Raw genomic sequence first — 11,078 nt, forward strand, 5'->3', positions numbered from 1 at the left:
ATGGAAAGTTTCTGTCACTCTGCCTTTAAAAAAAAAAAAAAAAAAAAATTAGCCCAAGTTGACTGCGCCTTTTAAGCGCACATATTTGAGATTTTGTGACACACATGGTCTTGTATGTTTTCTCAGAGGGAGCATTGCTCCCTTTCTAATCTCAGTCATCTTTTCAACCTGATGCTAGATTTCCACAAAGGACACAGATAGGTAAAGGTCCATGAGTAAGTTAGCTGATGCTCAATTGCAAAGAGGTGCAATTAAAATCCCACAGCCCATATTCGCTTCGGCAGCACATATACTAAAATTGGAACTATGCAGAGAAGATTAGCATGGCCCCTGTGCAAGGATGACACGCAAATTCGTGAAGCGTTCCATATTTAAAAAAAATAAAAATCCCACAGCCCTTTTCGCAATGTTTTCTTTATCTGAAGCAGTCAGGAATTAAAATAAAGCACCTTTCTAAATCTTCCAAAAAGTTCATTTTTGGAGTAAGCCCAGACAAGCAGAATGGAAGCCAAAAATGGACTGTTTTTGCAGAGTCATTCAAGTGATGGAAAGCAGAAACTGTCATGGAAAGTGCTATGTGAATACGCTCATTCAAAACAACACAAAACTAAAACTTCAAAGGAAATATGCAAAATCCAGTAAGCATATGAAAAGATGATTAATATCTAATCATAACAGAAATGCAAACCAAACCACAGTGAGATATTGTGTAATATCCATCAGTATGGTTTATTAAAAACAAAGTGGGTGGGCATTTAGCCCAGCAGTTAGGGCACTGGTTGGTTTGGGTTATCTGCCTCCCCCGTCAGAGTATCTGAGTTCTGTTCCTAGCTTTAGCTCTTGGCTCCAGCTTCCTGCAAATGCAGACCCTGGGAAACAGCTGTGATGGACTCTAGTAGCTGGTTCCTGCCACCCATGTGGGAGGTCTGCCTGGTCCTGTCTTGATCACTGTGAATCTCAGAGTGTGAACCAGCAGATAACCCGTGGTCACTCACTCTCCTTTTTCCACTCCTCCATACGTCAATTTCTCCCTCTATATCTCCCTGTCTTCCACCAAATAGAAATTTTTCAAAACTTGAAAACATTGCAGCAGGCTAAGCTATTTGCAACACTGGTGTTGAAAATGTGTTGAAATTGGAACCTTTGGACATTGCTGATTGGAATTATCTATGAAATGGTACAGCTTCTGTGGGAAACAATATGATTGTTCCTTGAGAAGTTAAATGTAAAATCATCTCATGATCCGGCAGTTTACTCCAGATAACTTAAAACATCTGTCCACATGAAAAACTGCACACAAACACTTGCAACAGTACTATCCAATACATAGCCAAGAGACAGACACAACCTAACCAGATCTTACCCAGTAGTCAGGTGCTGAGTTGCACTACACCCTGGAAGAACCTTGGAATCAACATACCGAGGGAAAGAAACCAGACACATGAGTACATCTTACCTGTTTCAGTTTCTGTGGCGCACCCAGAATAGACAAATCCACCAAAGCAGATGCACCTTAGTGGTTGCCAGGGTGTGTAGGAACAGGGCATGGCTGGTATGGATGGTACGTGAATTCCATTTGGGAAGGGTTGAAACTGTGCTGGAGCTAAGTGGTGGTAATGGCTGTGTTACAGGCATCTCAATCATCATTCCGGGTTCTTGCCTTCACAGAAATAAGAATTCAACAGCATGATTTATATAAAGACTGAACATATTAACATGTGAGTGTGGACTTCCCAACACAAAGAAATACCCATCATGAATGGGCAAGAGAGTTGCCTATGAGGAAAAAAAGGGAGAGAACGCCCAAGTTGGATACCCAAGCGTGATCAAAAACAAATGAGCCCCTCTTGCTTTATGAAATGGGAGGTGGGGGACTGGTGGAGTAAATGGCTGGGATTTCAGTGACCTTTCCCTCCTGGAGTCAGTGGATGTGTTAGCAGGAGCCCACAGAACTCCACGTGCTCAAACGTGCCCAACCTTTCCTAGGCCCTCATCTACAGTGTAGACTAAAGCTACAGTCCATCTGCTTAAGCAAAGACAGTGATCAGAGAAGAAAACTTCCTGAAACATAATGATACTTATTTGGAACTGGCAGAGCATTGCAATGGAAATATACATGCCATAGTAAACTATAGGCAATTCAAAGAGGTTGGGGAAAGGAAGCGTTCTTAACAGAAAAATGAGAAGAGGATTACATCAGATATTTTGCAACAATAATCTTTGGCTACAATAATTGATAACCAAGGTGCATTACTCCAGAGTTAAATAGAAAATATGCTTCTACAAATGCATTTTGTATAGGGTTACAGATGGCCTCTGTGGAAAGGGAGAATGATACCAGCAACTGAGACTGGTAAGAGTTCAGTAATGGGGTGTATGGGAAATAAATGGCAGGGAAGGATTTGGCCATGAGCTCAGCAACAAGGGAGGGTAGAAATAAATGAGGGGCAGTGTGGCTGGAGCACCGATCCAGAGTAGAATGCTGATAACTGTTTGGAGATTAGGCACAGGAAATAGAGCAATTTGGGTTCTTCCCAAAGAACACACAGCCAACAGCAATTAAAGGCAGTCTTGACTGTGGGAGGAATCCATTAGTCATGTTAATGGTGGAGAGAAAGGAAGAAAGACCATGCACTCCAGAAACACTTGCACAAGTATATTTTACAACCTCATGTTATCATCTAGGTTGTAAGTGAGGAAGAAGAATGCAGGAGCTTCTTGTTTTGCAGTTGAAAAGACAGCATAGATGAGGCTGTTAAGTAGAACAGAGAAGGCCCAGTCACGGGTTGAAACCAAGGGAATATAGTGGGTATGACTATTTCACATTGGAGAAGGAACTGAATCCAAAATTGTATTAAGTTGATAAATGGATAGCCCTTAAATATGCATTCAACAGAAACCCCAGGTGACTCCTGGGTCAAGGATGTCAGCATACAGTGCCCCCTGATGCTCAGAACCTCATACACGCCCACCAGGAGCCATTGCAAAGTAGAATTGTCTTCTCACATGAGTTGTGCTTGAGTGTGGCCCATCAAGAAGGCTCCATGGGACCTGGCACGGTAGCAATAGTGGTTAACGTCCTCACCTTGCATGTACCAGGATCCCATATGGGCGCCAGTTCATGTCCTGGCTGCTCCACCTCCCATCCAGCTCCCTGCCGTGGCCTGGGAAAACAAGTGAGGATGGCCCAAAGCCTTGGGACCCTGTGCTCCTGGCTTCAAATCAGCTCAGCTCTGACCACTTGGGAATGACCCAGCAGATGAAAGATCTTTCTCTCTGTATCTCCTTCTTCCTTTCAATAAAAATAAATAAATCTTTAAAAAAAAAAAAAAGAAGGCGGCTCTACTACATATGCACATGGATTCCAGCAGCATGTAGGGAGTAAGCATCTCTCTCTCTCCAGGTCCTTATCTACAGGAAAAGAGGACATGACCTCCCAAATTGTAAGCAACTGGCTAGGCTGCCTTATACCTAAACAAGTGCTATACTGCTGGGAGAAAAGCAGCCAATAACAAGAGAGAATTCTGGGCCTTGTTAATGCCAAATTTGTGTTAGCTGTACCACTATTTCAATGCACTTGATTATTCTTTTCTTTTCTTTCTTTTTTTTTTTTCTTTTTGAAAATAAATGGGAGGTCTGGATCTTGGGGTTGGGGGGCAGCTTGTTCATAGCAGCACAATCAGTAATTGCAAAAACATGGAAGCAACAGAAATGCCCATCAACAGAAGACTGGATAAGAAAGATATGGTTCATTTACTCCATGGAATACTACTCCGCCATTAAAAAAATACCAAAATGCAGTTCTTTGTGGCCAAATGGGCCCAGCTGGAAACCATAATGCTTAGGGAAATGAGCTAACCCCAAAAAGTTAGATACCACATGTTTGCCTTAATTTAAGATGAAATGATGTCAATATGAAAAATAGTACCTGTAAAATGTAACATTATCTCAACCTGCAACAGCCTATCTCACATGCAATAAGATATTTCATGTAACCAACGAACAAACAACCAATGTGAGTCAGACTGCTTATGATCTACATCAAAGAATTGTAAAGCCTGATATACTTTTAAGACCCTAAGTGACTCAGAAAATGGGCAGGAGGGCAGAGAAATCTTCCATCTCCTTAGAATGTGTGAGGAAGATGTGAAGTATAACCTATCAGGATCATAACTTGTCATAGACAACAGACTCAAATCAGCATTAGACAATAGTAAAACTACAAAGGCATATGGGGGGAATCAGGAGTGATCCTGACAACCTGTTAGCAGGAGGTCATATGCATGGAGCGGGAGGGGGTGGGCCAGAGTGGAGCAGGTGGACAGGAGAAGGCTTGTGTCCCAACCCTGAAGACTCCCAGATCCTCACCAAGGACTATCAGTACAGGCACCAAGGACTACATCCCAACTGCCAAGGAGACCACGGGGAATTGGAATGCCTTCGGAGGCCTAGAACTCTGAGGTCACCCAGCTCCTTAGGGATCCACCACATGGGATGGAAAAAGTCCAAAACCTTCCTTGCAGGATCCAAGGTCATCAAAACAACAGCCAGGAGCCAGGAGCGGTCCGCAGAAACAGAAGAACAGTAAACTTCCTTCGGGACTAAGGAGAGGAGCTTTCTCAGGTCCTTGCTTGGTTCCAACCTTGGGTCCCCACCCCCTCTTGCAATAACCATCAGGATCGCTCCAGAAACCCATCAAAACAAGCAAACAAACAAAAAACTAGGATAGATAGAGAACAACAAGGAAAGCTTAGAATCAGACAGGAAATGGTCAGCGTGGACTCACACATACCTTAATAAGCAAGACACAGATTAGTTACTCTTCACTGGGATATGAAAGATTTCTTTGCACACCCCTGCTAAAACTATTCGGCACCTCAACTGTTGACATATGCCTTCTTAGAGTTATACGCCAGTTTAGACTAAATGCTGCCAGGTTCAGCAAAATTATACTTCAAAACCGTAAACTGCTAAATACTAAAATGAAAATAGACACGAGACAGCTGAATGGTAACCTATGGCCATTTTAAGGTGTATAGAAGCCGGTTGTATATAAACTAAAATTGAAATGTCAATGAAGTAGTCACAGGATGTGATTAAGAAGCTGCATTTGTTTTAACATAGTGGTTACTCAATAGTATGTCAATTAATTCCATAACGTTGTAAATTGTTCCTGATGCTATGTTGGGGCTTTCAATTGATTGGGATGATATTCTGCCAGCTCTACCTTCAGACCAGAGATGGTCTCCCCAAAAAGCCATTGATATTATTGGGACAATAAGATGCTGCATTCTATGCTTGGTATATGCTTGCGATGAAAGAATCTCAACTGAATTTGAATGATAATACTGCAACAAAGAGGAGGAATCCACCATGGGGTGAGGGTTTGGGAAGGGGTAGGGGGAATCCCAGAGCCTATGAAATTGTGTCACATACTGCAATGTAATTAACTTTTAAAAATTCAATACTAAAAAAAAGTAATAAAATCAATAGGAGGTCCGGGCCTCAGGGTTGGGGGCAGCTTGTGCTCCCTGCAGCATGGCAGCTGTGGGTGGGGGGTGCACCTGCCACTCCAGATCCAAGACTGGGGACTCAGGCCATTCACCAGCCAAATCAGGAATCCTGAGACGGGCTGTTAGCATAGAGCATCACTGGCTGCCACACACCAGTCCACACCAAAGCTATGGATGGGGCCTGTCTGGCAGGGCTAGGTACCATTACTTGACTGGGTGGTGGAATAGTGGACTGGTCACATTTGGCAGGGTCAAGACACTAACCAGTATGACAGAGAATTTGGTCAGGAGGCAAACTCTGTGGGGGAAGTGTGGGCCCTGTGGAGATACAAGTCCTGCAGGTTAGCTTGCGAGATGGGGTGGCGGTGGGCTAAGCTAGGAGTGACCATGGCACCTGCCATCACTTACGGGTAAAGGAACCGATGGCAATCTGGGCAGGTCAAGGCAGCACCACCTGAAGTTGCATCCTAAAATAGGATGTGGAGTGGGCCGAGCTGCAAATGGAAGGGGGTGGACTGGGCAAGGCCAAGCAAACTTCAACTCACAAAAAAGAATAGAAATCGGAATGGAGCACACGTCATTTGGACCTAGGCTTCTATCCCAACTGGTCTTCATGAGCCAGGGATACTACCGCACAGCATCGAAGGCAAAGGCTGAGACAGGTGAGGGGCTAAGCCAACTGGGGCAGAGCAGCCACTGGCACACGCACAATCTAGGGCTGGGAATAGACTTGGTTGGGGAGCTGCGAGAGTACACCACTGCTGGGTTGGGATGCCCATGGGAGGGTGCGGGAGCTGGAGTGGGGGCTGCGTTCTGGTCTGGATATGGCTGTTATCTCCATAGGCACAATTGTGGACTGAGCATGGGTGCACCAAACTGGATTAGACACCAGTACCGTCTGGTGCTCTGGAGAACCTGGATAGATGTAGGACAGACTAGGCTGGGTTTCTGCCCCTACGGAGGCATGTGTGAGCAGTGTCTGGGTATGGACAAGCTTTGGCTGGGGTGAAACAGCCAACACTAAGAAGTGAAATGGATTCAAGGCCAGCAATGTGGGCTGGCCTGTGGAACCGCCAGTACGCACAAGACCAGGCACAGGGAGAGGTTCTGAAGGAGGAGCATGAGAAACTCCTCTGGCAGAACACCGCCCCTACAGGTGAGCACAAGAACCACGACATGTAGAAACCCAGACCAGGTGAAAGGAAGATACCAACCATCATACATATGGCATAGGTGGGGAGCAGACCAGGCTGAACCTGTTCACATCAACGGCTAGCGAATCCCAGCACCAGCATAGAATATGGGTCAGGCCAGTTTCCGTCATAACACATACCAGTGCATATTAAGGAATGCCATGGTGAGGTGAGCCATAGCAGATGTGGTTGCAGCACCCAGACAGCACACATGAGGACCAGGCAGGGAGGAGGCAAAGCTGTCAGGGAATGTGGGCTCCCCTGCTGGACAGCAACTCCCACTGCACAGCATTAGTTGGAATGGGGACAGACCAGACCAGACCAGGCAGGGCTACAACATCTGTGTGCCTCATGTGAGCTAGATTGGGGAAGAGCCAGATTGGGCTAGCCGACTGTTCCGACTGGTGCAAGCAATCACTAGAGTGGATGAGGGTTGGTTGGGCTTGGCCACATCATCAGATGGCAGAGACTGGCACTGGGACCATTCTGTTCAGTTAAATGCCAGAACCACCTGGAGAGTGCAGAATCCAGGAGTTGGAGTGGCCTATCAGGGAGATAGTGGGCACCTCCCTCGTGGGTAACCACTCCCACTGGAGAGCACAAAAACCAGGAGAGGGACAGGGACAGGGGTGGCTAGACAGAAAGACACCTGCCAGTATGTGTGTGGGGTGGATAGTAGGTTGGTTGGGTTGAACTAGGCTTCAATGCCCATTGACAAGTACCAGAGCTAAATGGAAGTGGGACAGACTGAACAAGCATACATGGGAAACAGGTAGGGAGCAGGCCTGGTGGGGTTATGGGGACTAGCCCCAACAGGAATGCAGTTCCCACTGCTTTGCCTGAGGACCGAGTATGAAGTGGGTAGGATCAAGCTGGACTACAACACCCATTGATACAAGTGGAAGACAGGCCTGGAAACAGAACTGACCCAGAAATTGCAACCACCAGCATGTGCATAAGCTGATTGGGGTGACAAACTGTGCCAGACTCTACTGGCAAAGTCACACAAGAATCAGGTTTGGGATCACCTCAGATGAGGTTTCTTTGGAGATCCCTCCAACTGAAGTGCGGATCTCAGAGCCCCAACCATGAAGAGACTAAGTCAGCCAGTGGATTCTGAATAAGTTCCATCGTGATTGGAATGGTGAGATTGGCAGCAATTCAAACCTGTTGAACTATCAAATCTGCAGAGCTTGGGCTGCCTAACCTGTACGTCTATGAGAATTAACTCCTGCTGTTTCTAAGCCATCCAGTGTGCGGTAGAGGTGCTTCCTGACTTATGACAGCATTCCATCCTGACTAACCCATCAAACATTGCAAATGCATCTGGGAGGGTCCAGCGCGGTAGCCTAGGGGCTAAAGTCCTCGCCTTGCAGGCACTGAGATCCCATATGGGCACTGGCTCTAATCCCAGCAGCCCGACTACCCATCCAGTTCCCTGCTTGTGGTCTGGGAAAGCAGTCTAAGGAGGGCCACAGCCTTGGGACCCTGCACCTGTGTGGGAGATCCAGAAGAAGCTCCTGACTCCTGGCTTCAGATTACTCAACTAGGGCCTAAACATTGTAAAATATTTATTTATTTTTATTGGAAACTCAGATATACAGAGAGGAGAGTCAGAGAGGAAGCTCTTCTGTCCACTGATTGACTCCCCAAGTGGCCACAATGGCCGGAGCTGAGCCAATCTGAATCCAGGAGCCTGGAGCTTCTTTTGGGTTTTCCACATGGGTGTAGGGTCCCAGGTCACAAGCAGAGAGGCAGATGGGAAGAGGGGCCACCAGGACACAAACTGGTGCCCAAATAGATTCGTGGCGTGTGCAAGATGAGGACTTTAGCTACTAGGCTACTGCGCTGGGCCCATGTTAAATTTGTTTCCAGTTAAAAGTGCTCTGAAAGGCCCAGCAGTGTGGCGAAAGGGGTTAAGCTGCACTTGTAAGGCTGTCCTGGCTGCTCCACTTCTGATCCACTGCCATCTCCAGAGTCCTGGAAAAGCAGTGGAAGGTGTCCCAAATGGCACCAGAATGCTTGAGTTTCCTTTCTGCCTCCATCCCTGCCTCCATCCCTGCCTCCATCCCTGCCTCCATCCCTGCGAAGGCACATTCTATGAGGCAGAGGTGGTGGCTCAAGTGGTTGGGTACCTACCACTCAAATGATTGCTTTCCTTTTCTATCTCTTTGTTTCAAAACAAAATAGGGCCCGACACGACAGGGTATCAGTTAAAGTCCTCGCCTTGAATGCACCGGGATCCTATATGGGCACCGGTTCTAATTCCGGCAGCTCCACTTCTCATCCAGCTCCCTGCTTGTGGCCTGGGAAAGCAATCAAGTAAGACCCAAAGCTTTGGGACCCTGCCCCCACGTGGGAGACCCAGAAGAGACTCCTGGCTTAGGATTGGCTAAGCTCCAACTGTTGTGGTCACTTGGGGAGTGGACTATTGGACGGAAGATCTTCCTCTCTGTCTCTCCTCCTCTCTGTATAACTGCCTTTCCAATAAATAGATAAGTCTATGTTAAAAAATATAACAACAAAATAAACTGAGCATTGGAGGATGTTTCCCAGACAACGTAACTATTTCACAGCAAAATTCCTAATGTTGAATGAGGTCTGACATGGCTTCAGCACAGGCATTGCAAAATTTCCCGAGACTGGCCTACTTGGGAAAGGACTAGGGTGAATCCTCACAGCAGAGACTTACTGCCATTCCAATCAAGGACTGGAAACCAAGGCAGCCAGGCCGGGTCTTGGAGGCAGTGGGACACCTTGGGTCCCAGGCAGAGGTCGTCACTCGGAGGAGGGAGTTCCCATCCCAAGGGTGGATGTTGTGGCACAGCATGGTGAGTCGCTGCTTGTTGTGACAGGACCCCGTATCCAAGCACCAATCGGAGTGTTGGATGCTCCACTGCAGATCTGGCTTCCTGCCAATGTGCTCTGGAAAGCAGCAGAAAGTGGCCTAAGAACTCGGGCCCCTCCCCGCGCATGTGGAAGACCCAGATGGAATTCCCTGCTCCTGGCTCCCGCTGACCTGGCCTCTGCCTTGTGGCCATGTGAGGGAGTGAACCAGCAGACGGGGAGTGTGTATTTCTCTTTGTTTCTCTCTGTTTGTCACTTTTCCTTTCAAATAACAGCAACAAAAAATCTCAAAAAGTTATTAGGTCTGTGTTCAACATTGCTCTGTGGGACCCATTTGCCTTCGTTATGGAGGAAACAATGTCCATAACTTGGGGAGGAGAGGGGAGCCGCCCCCAGGGCATGTTAGGCATATTAGGCTAGGTTTGTGGTGGCAGCATCAAATAAACGTGCTGGTTCATGTCCTGGCTGCTCTGCTTCCCACCAGATCCCTGCTATTGGCGGTGGAAGGCAGCAGAGGATGGTCCAAGGCCGCAGGCCTCTGCACCCTCCAGGGACCTGGAAGAAGCTCTTAGCATCTGGCTTGGATCAGATTAGCTCCAGTTGTATGACTGTTTGGGAAATGAACCAGCAGAGAGAAGATTTCTCTCTTTCTCCCTTTTTCTATTTCCCCTTCTCTCTGAAACTCTGCCTTTCAAATAAATAAAATGAATTTAAAATAATTTTTATTGGAGCAGTGGATATACAGAGAGGAGAGATAGAGAGGAAGATCTTCCATCAGATGGTTCACTCCCCAAGTGGCCACAATGGCTGGAGCTGAGCCAATCCAAAGCCAGGAGCCCGGAGCCTTTCCAGATCTTCCACATGGGTGCAGGCTCCCAAGGCTTTGGGCCGTCCTCGACTGCTTTCCCAGGCCACAGGCAGGGAGCTGGATGGGAAGCAGTGCTGCCTGGATTAAAACTGGTGCCCTGGGAAATGGGCAGACATTTCACAAAAGAACAAACCCAAATGGCAAACAAGCATATGAAAAAATGCTCAAGTTCCTTGGCAATAAGGGAAATCCAAATGAAGACAACAATGAGGTACCACCTAACTCCAGTAAGGATGGCACACATACATAATACCACCAACACTTGCTGGCGAGGCTGTGGGGAAAAGGGAACCCTTCTCCACTGCTGGTGGGACTGCAGACTTGTACAGCCTCTATGGGAATCAGTTTGGCGAATACTCAAACAACTGAAAATCAGCATACCATATGATCCAGCAATAGCACTCCTAGGAATATATCCAAAAGATCTCCTACACAAGAAACCAACATGCACGCCTATGTTCATAGCAGCACTATCTACAATCGCAAAAACCTGGAAGCAGCCAAAATGCCCATCAATAGAAGACTGGATAAGAAAGCTATGGTTCATCTACTCTATGGAATACTACTCAGCTATTAAAAAAAACGAAATGCAGTTCTTTGTGGACAAATGGGCCCGACTGGAATCCATCATGCTAAGAGAAATGAACCAATCCCAAA

The 11,078-nt window shown here is 46.8% G+C and overlaps 1 non-coding gene across 1 annotated transcript; it reads left to right on the forward strand.

The window, feature by feature from the left end:
• Positions 1-272: 272 nt before the first annotated feature.
• On the forward strand, positions 273-375 carry LOC118759145 (U6 spliceosomal RNA). Its single transcript, XR_004995999.1, has one exon. It is a non-coding gene; the product is annotated as a U6 spliceosomal RNA (small nuclear RNA).
• Positions 376-11,078: the final 10,703 nt, after the last annotated feature.

The sequence above is a fragment of the Ochotona princeps genome, chromosome 19, assembly GCF_030435755.1.
Source record: "Ochotona princeps isolate mOchPri1 chromosome 19, mOchPri1.hap1, whole genome shotgun sequence".
NCBI classification, from domain to species: Eukaryota; Metazoa; Chordata; class Mammalia; order Lagomorpha; family Ochotonidae; genus Ochotona; species Ochotona princeps.